Genomic DNA, 12,773 nt, shown 5'->3' on the forward strand with positions numbered 1-12,773 from the left:
GAAGCACAGGGCAGCAGTGCTGCAGAAGGCTCCGAGCTTTTCCACCAGAGAGATTTGCTGTGTGCCTGTGATCCTTTCAGCCTGCAAACGTCAGACGATACCATGACCTTCCAGTTCTCCTTCGCCTCCTTCCGTCCGAGCGTTTTCCCAGGATTTTTTTTAAAGAAGAGGGAAAATAGGGTCTTATTTCAGAAATCACTGTTTCTAGTGGCACAGTGGCATGAGTCGGCTTTAGCACAGCACCACCTGGAGTTCATGGCATGGAGACACAGGGACGGCGTTCAGCCTGGGGGAACGCTGATCTCCATTCTACGACGACGCTTCCTCTGGAAGCAGACGCAGGAATCCACCGCCTGGTGGAGAACGGCCTCTCCTGCTGGACTCGGGGCACACAGATCCTCCAGGCCTGCTTGTTTCCGCGTCCACAGGGCAAAGCAGCTGGAGGCACTTGCAGCGGTTCCACCCCGGGGACCCCTTCTCTCAGTCAGGTCTTCAGAACCTCTTGACCAGGCTGCTGTGCTGCGCTCCGGGCGGCCCACGAGGCCCTGCGGCAGTCGCTGCTGCGGCCGGGGGCAGAGCATTCCCTGGCCGCGGCCGCCCTGGGCAGCGCTCAGGGAGCAAACGCCGGAGCACCTCAGGGCCCAGTGGCTGGGGCTGAGCTAGCCGTGGTGCAGGCGGCCAGGAGGCACTGGAGGGTGCGGAGCGGCACGGAGAAACTGGCCACAGGCAGACGCATCCCGGGTCACCGGCGACTTTGGAAGGAGCCACACTGGGGCAAGACAAGGGCGCAAGGACAACTTCCAGGACGTGCAATGGCTCTGGCTGCAGACCTAATCCATGGCCGTCCCGCATGTGAGCAGCCCCTTGGAAGCATCCATAGCATCATATGGGGGCAGATGCGCCCCCCCCCCCGCCCCACAGCAAGAAGATGGACTGCAAAATGCCTTGGCTGCCACCTCAAGACAGTCAGACTGCATCTTCCCTATTGGTTAGGGTTCTTTTCTGCTGGTCTTTGTTGTTGCTGTTGTTAGTCACAAAGTCGTGTCTGACCCATCGCAACCCCATGGACAACATTCCTCCAGGCCTTCCTGTCCTCCAACATCCCCGGAGTCCACTCAAGCTCACGCCGGCTGCTTCAGTGACTCCATCCAGCCGCCTCATCCTCTGCCGTCCCCTCCTTCTTTTGCCATCTATTGTTCCCGGCATTAGGCTCTTCTCCAGGGAATTCTTCCTTCTCATTAGGTGGCCAAAGTGTTTCATCTTCAGTATCTGGCCTTCTAAAGAGCAGTCAGGGCTGATCTCCTCTAGGACTGACCTGTTTGATCGCCTTGGGGTCCAAGGGACTCGCAGGAGTCTCCGCCAGCACCACAATTCAAAGGCCTCAATTCTTCGGCACTCAGCCTTCCTTATGGTCCAGCTTTCACAGCCAAACATTGTAACTGGGAAAACCATAGCCTTGACTGTATGCACTTTTGTTGGCAGGGTGATTTCTCTGCTTTTTAGTATGCTGTCTAGATTTGCCATAGCTGTCCTCCCCAGGAGCAAGCATCTTTTAATTTCTTGGCTGCAGTCCCCAACTGCAGTGATCTTGGAGCCCAGGAAAATGAAATCTGTCACTACCTCCATTTCTTCCCCATCTATTTGCCAGGAAATGAGAGGACCGGATGCCATGATCTTAATTTTCTTAATGTTCAGTTTCAAGCCAACTTTTGCGCTCTCCTCCTTCACCGGCATCAAGAGGCTCTTTAGTTCCTCTTCACTTTCTGTGGTATCATGTGCATATCTGAGGTTGATATTTCTCCTGATTCCAACTTGTGATTCATCTAGGCCCGCTTTTCTCATGATGTGCTCTGCATATATGTTAAATAGGCAGGGCGACAGTATACAGCCTTCCCAAACTCCTTTCTCCATTTTGAACCAATCAGTGGTTCTGTGCCCAGTTCTTACTGTTGCTTCTTGACCCACATATAGGTTTCTCAAGAGACAAATAAAATGGTCTGGTACTCCCATCTCTTTAAGAACTTGCCACAATTTGTTGTGATCCACTCAGGCTTTAGCATAGCCAATGAAGCAGAAGGAGATGTTTTTCTGGAACTCCCCAGCTTTCTCCATGATCCAGCGTATGTTGGCAATTTGATCTCTAGTTCCTCTGCCTCTTCGAAATCCTGCCTGTACTCCTGGTAGTTCTCGGTCCACGTACTGCTGGAGCCTAGCTTGTGGGGTTTTGAGCAGAACTTTGCTAGCATGTGAAATGAGTGCAATGGTGCTGTAGTTTGAGCATTCTTTGGCATTGCCCTTCTTTGGGAGGGGAATGTAAACTGACCTTTTCCAATCCTGTGGCCACTCTAGAGTTTTCCAAATTTGCTGGCATATTGAGTGTAGCACTTTTACTGCATCGTCTTTTAGGGTTTTGAATAGCTCAGCTGGAATACTGTCACCTCCACTAGCTTTGTGGTTGCTCAGACTTCCTAAGGCCCATTTGACTTCACATGCCCGGATGTCTGGCTCGAGGTCAGTGACCACCCCATCGTGGTTATCAGGGATGTTAAGCTCTTTCTTGTATAGTTCTTCTGTGTAATCTTGCCACCTCTTCTTAATCTCTTCTGCCTCTGTTAGGTCCCTGCCATTTTGGTCCTTTATCATGCCCATCTTTGCATGAAATGTTCCCTTCATATCTCCAATTTTCTTGAAGAGTTCTCTGGTCCTCCCTTTTCTATTGTTTTCTATTTCTTTGCACTGTTCATTTAAGAAGGCATTCTTAGCTCTTCTAGCTATTCTCTGGAATTCTGCATTCAATTGGGTGTATCTTTCTCTTTCTCCCTTGCCTTTCACTTCCCTTCTTTCCTCAGCTATTTGTAAAGCTTCCTCAGACAGCCATTTTGCTTTCTTGCATTTCTTTTTCATTTGGATGGTTTTAGTTGCTACTTCTTGTACAATGTTGCAAACCTCCATCCATTGTTCTTCAGGCACTCTGTCTATCAGATCTAATTCCTTAAATCTATTTTGTCTCCTCTGCTGTATATTCATCAGGGATATGATTTAGGTCATACCTGAGTGACCTAGTGCTTCTCCCTACTTTCTTCAATATAAGCCTAAATTTTGCAACAAGAAGCTCATGGTCTGAGCCACAGTCGGCTCCTGGTCTAGTTTTTACTGACTGTATAGAGCTTCTCCATCTTTGGTTGCAGAGCACATAGTCAATCTGATTTCTGTGTTGACCATCTGGTGATGTCCATGTGTAGAGTCGTCTCTTGGGTTGTTGGAAAAGAGTGTTTGCTATGAGCATCGTATTCTCTTGACAAAATTCTGCCAGCCTGTGCCCTGCTTCATTGTGTACTCCAAGGCCAAACTTGCCTGTTATTCTAGTTATCTTTTGCCTTCCTACTTTAGCATTCCAATCGCCCATGATTGTAAGGACATAATTTTTGGTGTTAATTCTAGAATGTGTTGTTGGCCTTCATAGAACCAGTCAACTTCAGCCTCTTCAGTACCAGTGGTTGGGGCACAGACTTGGACTATTGTGGTGTTGAAAGGTTTGCCTTGAATTAGAACTGTGATCATTCTGTCATTTTGGAGATTGTATCCCAGTACTGCTTTCCCTACTCTTTTGTTGACCATGAAGGCTTCTCCATTTCTTCTGAGGGATTCTTGCCCGCAGTAGTATACCTGATGGTCATCTGAATTACATTCACCCATTCCTGTCCATTTGAGTTCACTGATGCCTAAGATGTCGATGTTCAGTCTTGTCATCTCTTGTTTGATCACGTCCAGCTTGCCTTGATTCAAGGATCTTACATTCCAGGTTCCTATGGAGTATAGGTCTTTGCAGCATCGGACTTTCCTTTCACCACCAGATACATCTGCAACTGAGTGTCCTTTCGGCTTTGACCCAGTCGCTTCATTCTTTCTGGTGCTACTAATACTAGCCCTCTGCTCTTCCCCAGTAGCATATTGGACATCCTCCGACCTGAGGGGCTCATCTCCTGGCGTCATATCTTTTTGCCCTTTGGTACTGTCCATGGGGTTTTCATGGCAAAGATACTGGTGTGGGTTGCCATTTCCTTCTCCAGTGGATCACATTTTGTCAGAGCTCTCTGCTATGACCTGTCCGTCTTGGCTGGCCCTGCATGGCATCGCTTATAGCTTCATTGAGCTATGCCAGCCCCTTCGCCACAACAACGCAGTGATCCATGAAGGAGCTGGTCTTTGATAATACACAAATCAAAAATCAGATTTTGCAGCCAAATATTTTCAAGCCTTGTATTTGAAAGATGAGGAAAAGAAAGGTGTGTGCTTAACAAACCTGGTACTTTTTATCATTTGTGATGGACTTGTGTTAAGGCAAAAAAATATTGGGTTAAAATACCCAAATGTCTTGAGGAAATGCTGCAAAAACTTTTAACATCTAAACCTGAAGTTTTTCTATTAGGTGTTATCTCTGATGACTTCAATAAACAAGCTATATATCTGATTTTACATGTAAATACCGCGGCAAGGATTGCATTTGCCCAACATTGGAGAAGCGAAGAGCCACCTACTGAAGAGCTGATTTTAAAAAAGATTTTGGATTGTGCAGAGATGGACAGATTTACTTTGTCTTTGAAGGAAAAGGAAGATACAGATTCCTATCAAACTTGGAACATTTTTATCATTGGTTAGAGAAACGGGCCTATGCGTAGAATTGAATATGGTTGTTGAATGTAAAAAAGAGTGAGATGTTGACCCAGTGTGTCTGATGTCCTGAATAATTGTTGTTTTAGTTTTGGATTTATAGATAAAATAATAAAATTTGTTAAAAAAAAAGAAAGGTGTGTGCTTAAACACAATAACATTAAGGGCAAATGTACCATGTGCCATTCTCTGAAACAATCTATGTTCGTATCGTACCAGATATTCAGCTTCTCCCTTTGGCAGAGTGTGAAGGTGATGGCCAAGAAGAATTATCCCACCTGCCTAGTGAGTCATTGACCTAGACTTGTCGCAAAGGTTCCATCTAATGCTAACATTTTCATTCACTTTTGCAATGATTTCTAGTTCTGGAGTCATCTCACACACCTAGAGAAGTTTGTATGTGGATTGGTAAATTTTATGGATTGCTCTTTGAAAGGAACTGGCCAAAATTGTGTGACCTGCTGCTCCTGGTCTTTCCTAAAAGAGTTGCATGGGTTGCAAATTTGTTGGCAACATTTTCTCCATGTTTTCCTCCAGCAGCCCCATACTAAAAGTCTTCCCATGAAAGAAAATATGTTGCAACCAACCAGCCCTGAGACTGAGACCTTTCAGGATGAAGCTTTCAACTGTCACTTTATTTATTTATTTATTAAAACATTTTTATGCCGCCCCGTTCGCCGACGCCTCGGGGTGGCTTACAACAATAAATTAAAACATCATAAATAACATTTTAAAATATATACGTTAAAATAAAATACAAATATACAATATAAAATAAGCCACCCTGGCCCGATAAAATTCAATAATATTAACATTTACAATGCTGCTTAAATAATAAGGTCTTCACCTGGCGCAGAAAAACAAATAACGACGGCGCCAGGCGGACCTCTCTGGGGAGCGCGTTCCATAACTTAGGCGCCACCGCTGAGAAAGCCCTCCTCCGAGTCCCCACCCTCCTAACTTCTTTCACGGAGGGCTCCCGGAGAAGGCTTCTGCTTCCTGTTTTCTTTGAGGAACTAAGAGCCGGTCTCTTACACCTAACTTGAGATTTCTGATTTACCACCTTTCCATATCTTCCACAACAAAACCGCAAGGTGGCGCTGTGGCAGAGCCGTGAGTCGGCAGGACGGCGCAAAGCCGAAAGGGGTGCTGTCCGGTGCTCCACCCGCAGATACACACCAAGCATCCAAAGCAACTCTGCTCTGCTCTGCATCCAAAGCAACTCTGCTCCTTCCTCTGCTCTGAATTCCAGCTGCACATCGGCTCTGTGTGTGTGTGTGTGCATGTGCGTGCGCACGGGTTTGAGGGGCCAGCCTCTGGCATTCTAGCTCCAACATCCCAGGAACTTGGACCTGGGACTCAAAGTAATCCTGTGGTTCCCCAGGCAGTTGTGGAAGGACACAGGATTGCATCCTTAACAATTGAAAATGAGGAGTCACGTGTATTTCCCTTGCAAAGCAGCTCCAAAGGGTCAGTGCCACTGCTGAAGTACCCAGTCCTTCATGCCTCCCAAGCTAGTTCTCGGGGGGCAGCCAGCTACCAGGGCTTCTGAGGGCAATCTCCATCACTGGACACCTCCAGCTGCATTGGACAACTTCTCCCAAAACACCCGTGTCAAGCAAAGGAGGAGCATGGTGGTCAATCTACTACTGGCTACCCAACAAGGAGAAGATGAGCATGAGGCTTTTGACAAGCCAGTATTTCAAGGAAGTGTGTTGTGGTAGTAACGGGGGACTCCAATTACCCCAGTTTCTTGCTGGGAGAGACATTCTGCCAAAGTTCTTGATACGCATGGCAGGTAGCTTTCTTCTACCGAAAGTGGAGGAACTGGAGGATTGGTGATCCTAGTCTTAGTACTGAATAATAAGGATTATTTAGTAGATTAAGGTGGAAGTTACAGGAACTCTGGGGGAAAGTAATCACAACATACTTGAGTTCCTGATTTTAAAGGAAGCAAAAATGGGGCATAGCCCTACACATAATCAGGAATTTAGGAAAGCTGATTTTAATGAACTCAGGCCAGTGATAAGGGTCTTGTGGTAAATGACCCTAAGGAAAACAGGATGTTGGATGTGGGTGGATGTTTCTTAAAAAGGAAGTTTTAAAGGCACAATTACAAACAATTCCAAGAAAAACAAAAATGATAGAAGGCAACAGAAGAAACCAATGTGACTCCATAACCCCCCCCCACCCCAAAGATCTAATAACAAAAATGGACACGTATAGGAGGAGGAAAGAAGGTCAGTTGACAGAGGAGGAGCTCAGGTGGGCGGCACAGAAGTGCCGGACGGCAAAGCTGAGTGGAGGCTAGCAAGGGGTGGCACCTTCCGGTTTTCTTTCCACAGAGGCAGGATCACAGGCAGGTGGTGCCCCAGGATCGATCGCGATCCATGATGAGGGGAAACGTTCTGCTGAACTTCCTCACATTTTCTGGAAAGGACGTGGCTATGGCAGCTTCGCTTGCTTCTGAAGGCAGTGCAAGACCGGCTGCTGAAGGGGACGTGTGGCGAGCAGCCAGCTGAGGCCTGTATGGGAGCAGAATGTGCCCAGGATGCAAGAGCATCTCATTGTTATCTATATTAAAATTACCAGTTAGTTTAAGGGGTATATGGAAAATTGCTTATTTAGTGTTCATTAACGATAAGTGTTTTTTGCCTTTCAAACTCATTCGCAGGGAAGTTTACAAAAAACAATAACAATACTATGCAAGTACACAAGCTTGCATGCATGTGTGCATGTGAACACATCTGCAACAAATCTGAGAATCTGCATAAAACAGTCAACAGGAAAATTTGCACCTTAAACACTTGGGAAAATAAAGAAGTCCTTTCCCGAGCCAAAGGAGAGTGTGCTCCTCCCCACTTGTGGTACCACCACCAAGTAGCCCCCCCCCCCTTCAGCCAGCACAGCTCTTGAAGTGCAGCAACCTTCCGAAGCCCCCTTCTACAGGTGGGCAGGTGGCATGCAAGACAACAGGGGGTCTTCAAGTCCCCTGGGGGTCCTAAAATGTGAACAGAGTTAAAGTTAGTACACGGCAACAAATAGCAGCTCAGCAGTTTTGTGGGAGAGATGCAAGGAATCCCTGTGGCAAGGGAGGGAAAAGATCAGTTTCCCGCATTGCGAGAGCAGCTGCTTTCCCTGCCGCTGCAGATCGTAAAAGTGCTCCTGATGCTCAGTGGCAGAGGCACAGTTAAGCTATAAATAGTAGCACCGTCGAAGGCATGAGCTCGCGGGAGCCTGCCAGCGACGTGGCAGGAGTGGCTGGCCAGGCCTGTGCCCCCGTCCTGGCATGCCGCCCCCAAGGGGGTTCTCCGAGTGCCTCCCTTTGAGCCGAAGGAGCCCAGCCACAGGGCAGCGTCCCTGAGCCGCTGGCAGTCCTGGCCCGCCACACACGGCTCCAGAGATGCTGCCTAAGCAAAAACACAGCAGCCCCCACCTCAGAACAAGGCCCACTCCTGCCTCCATGCCCCGCCCCCCACCACCAAGGGCTCCACCACTCCACCTCGTGTCTAGCAGAGTTCATTGGCTCTGCAGCAACCCAACTGCTGGGGGATTGTTGAGGGAGAGGGTTGGTGACGGACTCGTCGCTTTGGAATGCCACAGCTGGAGCAGGCAGGGGAACATGTGGCCCTTTGTGGGACACTCCTGGCTGGCCAGCATTAAGCCTGGGCAGGCTGGTCCCATCCCAAGCATTGCCAGCATACACTGGAACATGGTCAGGGATGGAGCAGCCTCCTGCCAAACACTTCCAGCCCAGCCTCCAGGTGAGTACAGGAATCACCTGTATTCAAATATACTAATCAGCAGTCACAGCAGGAGTTTCACCCGGTGAGAAGCTGGTCACAGCAGGTGTGTACAAGGGGACTTTACCATGCCCTCATGGTTGATTTTTGCTGCGCTCAGACTTTATTCTTGAGAATGAAATGTAGTTTTGTGCCTCTCGTTCTTGTCATGCTTAATTGGGCAAAGCGCTCCCGGTCCAGACCCGTCAAGTCCCTCACCCTCAACTGGCTGCAAGGAAGGGACTAAGACTGTGGGCTTCGGGGAGCACAAAAGCCTCCCCCACAGGATCGACTCCGCCAGCATTGGGCTCCTTTTCGTTGGGACCCTCCTGGGAGGAGGGGAAGCAATCAGAACCGACTCTAAGCCGTGCAAGGAGACTGAGGATCCTAGCTGTTCAACGACTGGCTGGTGAGTAATTGTGCACTCTGCCCACAGAGGGTCGGGAGAGCTCTGAGAGTAACTGGAGGGCAGTTGGTAGAGCTGCTGGAGCAGTTTGGTGCAGCTGGGGAAAGCTGTGCCCGGAGGAGCGGGACGGACCCTCCATAAGTCCGAGCCTGGCAAGAAGCTAAACTGTTGGCAGGATGGGTCAGGGTCTCAGTCAGCTGAAAGGAGGGACACCTCTGGCTCCAGTGCACCAGGGATTCAAGGACCTGGGAGGAGGAAGTGGCTATCTCACCCCGAAGAAGCGAATTCTCTTCTGTAGAAGCTAATTCTCTTCTGTCCGTTCTGTAATTTGGAAACAGGGAAATCCTGACACCTAGATCGGAGCTGTGACTGGGAATAATCTTGTTGCTTAATCATTTTATACTAGAGAAGGAAAATGGTTGGAAAATGACTACATCTCATTCTTCTGGCTTGGTGTGAGAGATCAGGGTGTGTGAAAGAGGATGCCAATGAGTGTGAGGAAGTGATGATGGTGGAGTGTAAGCCCCCTCTGCCGCCTTCTCGGGACGAAAATCATGCACCTCCCCATGCAGAGTCTCCCACGGCTTTACCCTAGCACCCCTGACCATGTGCCTCTCCGTCATCTCCCCTTTCCAAGAAGGCGTGAAACCCTCACCAATCCGCTACTAATGCTGTCAGCCAAGGCCCCCTGGTCTATGGTCCACCTCATCTCACCCCGTGGGTATGCCCCTAATTGGACCTACACTAGTGATGCGACCTTTGGATTGGAAGGGCTGTGGGGAGCAGTACTGGCACCCTTCTGCTAGGTCCTGGGTGAGAAAGGTGCGTGCCAACAAATGCATGTCCCGTTCACCTCCTCTGATTGGCATAATTGGAAGCGCCGCTTCCCCAAGCGGAGAGAAGATGAACCTGAGCGGGCAGACGCCAGCAGCTCCCTGGGCCTGACCCATGATCCCCTGTGGGCTGGGTGCCACAAGAGGCGGAACGTTTTTCTCACCTCGGAGGAGAGGGGCCTTGTGAAGCAGGGAGGTCTCCGAGCGGCTGGAGAGGCTGCGAGGGCTGGGCAGGGCCGGCCAAGCGGCCACTTTTCCCCACCAGCGTACCTGCTAGCCGGGCTGAGCTCCAGAAGCCGGTCCAGTCTCGCAGACACCCAGCAGACGCAACCGGATGTGGGGTCCCCAGGCAGAAAATACGGCCGAACCGTGCCAGGTGTTTCAAAAGGCAAGTGAGTCACCACCTGAGTTTTTACGCCCTTTGAGGAACGCGACGTGCCAGGTCCCTGACCTGGATCCTGAGGCTGAGGAGGACGGCAGGCCGCTGGATGCACTGCTCGTGGGCCAGGGTGCGGGGGATACAAGAACGGCACTGCGGGCGGCTGGAGGTGGGCCAGCTGGGCCAGACTCTCAGCCGGCTGAGGCCGCCCACTGGGTCCACGCAGACAGAGGCCAGGAAGAGGAAGGGAAAGCTGGGAGGGGGCACAGCGCACGAGCGACGGCCCTGCGAGGGACCACGGGCGCCCGGCCAAAAGTGGGGCGTGGCTGGGACCCTGTGTGGGAAAGGCCTTGAGTGAGGAGGGGATCCGGGCAGGGGCCGCTGTGCCCGCTGCGAGTGGGGGGACACTGCAGGAGGGATTGTGAGGAAAGGCTGGCGGCGGCTGTCCGGTCGGGAAAGCGGCCAAGAGCGGCGATGGGCCCCTCGGGCGGGGAGAACTGGGCTGGCAGGGCCTGGGGGCAGCGGTGAAGGCGACTCATGGTGGGAGGAGGGCGCGCTATTTTGTCCTAGACCCCAGTGCCACTCACTCTGCTGAATTCTGCCCCTCCGCCTCCAACTAACTGAACTACCCTTGTGGGAGCTGGGCACACTCCACAAAGAGCCCATTTTACCTGAATTAACCTTGGAAATCAGGGACGTACCAGAGAATCACCAGTGCCTGTGCCTGCCCAATTGTCCCACCTCCCTTGGGATGGGACTCGCTCTGTAAAATGAGAACTGAAGTGAGTCTGAGCCCAGAGACCGTAGAAGTTAATTTCCCACCCGAAAGTGCTCGGGGAGCCCAGGTGATTCTAGTGGGAGAACCCGAGACTCCAGGGATCCCGGCTCGGTGGAAGCACGAGTGAACCCCCAGTGTGGGCATCCAGGGAGGGGGAGAGGCGTGCTCTGAAGGTGCTGCAGTTACCACCTGGAAAAGGGCCCCCATCCCCCAGATCTGCCAATACCTGATGCCCTTGGAAGCCTGGCAGGGCTTGGCGATGTCTGAAGAAGTTTCTGGTGCATGGGCTGTTAGAACCCCGCCAGTCCCTGTACAACTTGCCGATGCTCCCAGTCTGCAAGCCGGGCATGAACCCCAACGCCACTTCGTACAGGATCTGCGAAGCATTGATTCTACTGTCGTTCCGTGGTTCCCAGTTGTGCCAAATCCCCACGTTATTTGAGCATGCCCCTTCAAGCCATCACTGGCATTCTGCATTCGATTTGAAGCACGTATTCTTTTCATTCCTTTAAAGCCAGAAAGCCAAATTTATTTTGCCTTTGAAGGGGAGGATCCCCAGACTGAAGAGCAGATTCAGGGCTACGCTGAAAGCCCCTCCTTTTTTGCCCCTGAACCGGCCCAAGATCTGAGCAAGCGCCCATACGCAGCGTGTGGACAGCTTGCTTGTTTCCGCCGCCACAAGGAAATGTCTCTCTTCGGAACCATTTAAGCACTAAGGGGCACAGAAGGCCCGGCTCCGTCTGGCCTGCCCAATTTATCTTGGCTACAGGCTGTCAGAAGAGGTCGAAAAGAAAGGAAACGACTTGCTGCGCGGGAGAGCCAGAGAACCGAAATCAGTGGCGGGGCTTCCTGGGTCGGCCAGCTTCTGCAGAACGCGGCTCCTGAGCGCGGACTTCTAGTGGAGCACCGTACCGTACTGAAAGGGGAGGGTTCAGAGGCCACGGCTGGGCCGGAGCTCTGCTCTGGGCGCCTTCCGAGGAGACCAGTGGCAGCCCCTGCAGTGGGTCTCGGGAGCCCTTCCTGGGAGAGAGACGGGGGGCAAACAGAATGACAGCTTGCATTGCCCCAGTGGGCAGGGCGCTCGGTGGGGGTGGGGCAACGTGCCCTCCCAGTGCCTGGCTGCCTTCGGGAGCAGGGGACTCCGCTGCAAGAGTCCCTGAGACAACAGCTCAGAGTTGGTGCACAGAAAAGGCCGGGGCCCTGGAACCCGCCTGCCCTGGGAGCGGCCCCCTTCCCAGGGCTCAGCAGCTGTGGCTTCTCTCCAAAGCCACGGGCTGCAATCTGAGCCGGGCACCTAAATTTAGCAGGCCGGAGAGCAGGCCGTGCTTGGGTGGGATCCAAACGCACATGCGAGGCGGCAGAAGCGAGCCCAGTGGGCGCGGCGGGCCGGGCGGCAGGACCGCTTGCCTGCTGGGGCACGAGGTGCAGCAGGCCGCGGGGCGGCCGAGGCAGCTGTCCTCGCCTTACCTGCAGTTACATGCCGCTGACTGCCAGGGGAAGCAGCAGCGGACGGCCCAGACACCCCCGCAGGGGCTCCTCTTCCACTAAGGTTTCTCTCGCCTCTCTGCTTTCCGAGCGGGGGTCGAGCTGGTGGGCCTGGAGCCATGCAGAGCTGACACGGCCTCTCCTGGGCGATACGTTTGGGCACAAAGGTGGGACATAACTACGGAAACAGCATATCCTGTGGCCGGTGAGCCACCTCAGGTGTCCTGAGGGCCAATTTCCCTCCCACGCAGACATCTGCGGTGCCAAAGGGGCAAAGACGGGCACGGGCTACTGCCACGCGCTCTCTTTCACTGGCAAAGCATGGCCCCTTTCTCCTTTTTTCGGAAGGAAATGCAGTGGCGTGGCAGGAGCAGGCAGCACCTGCATCGGAGCCCGTGACCTGCGCGCCTCCCACCTCATCGATGGTGCTCGATGGCCT

This window comes from Varanus komodoensis, unplaced genomic scaffold, assembly GCF_004798865.1.
Source record: "Varanus komodoensis strain SLA01 unplaced genomic scaffold, ASM479886v1 scaffold103, whole genome shotgun sequence".
In the NCBI taxonomy this organism is placed as follows: domain Eukaryota; kingdom Metazoa; phylum Chordata; class Lepidosauria; order Squamata; family Varanidae; genus Varanus; species Varanus komodoensis.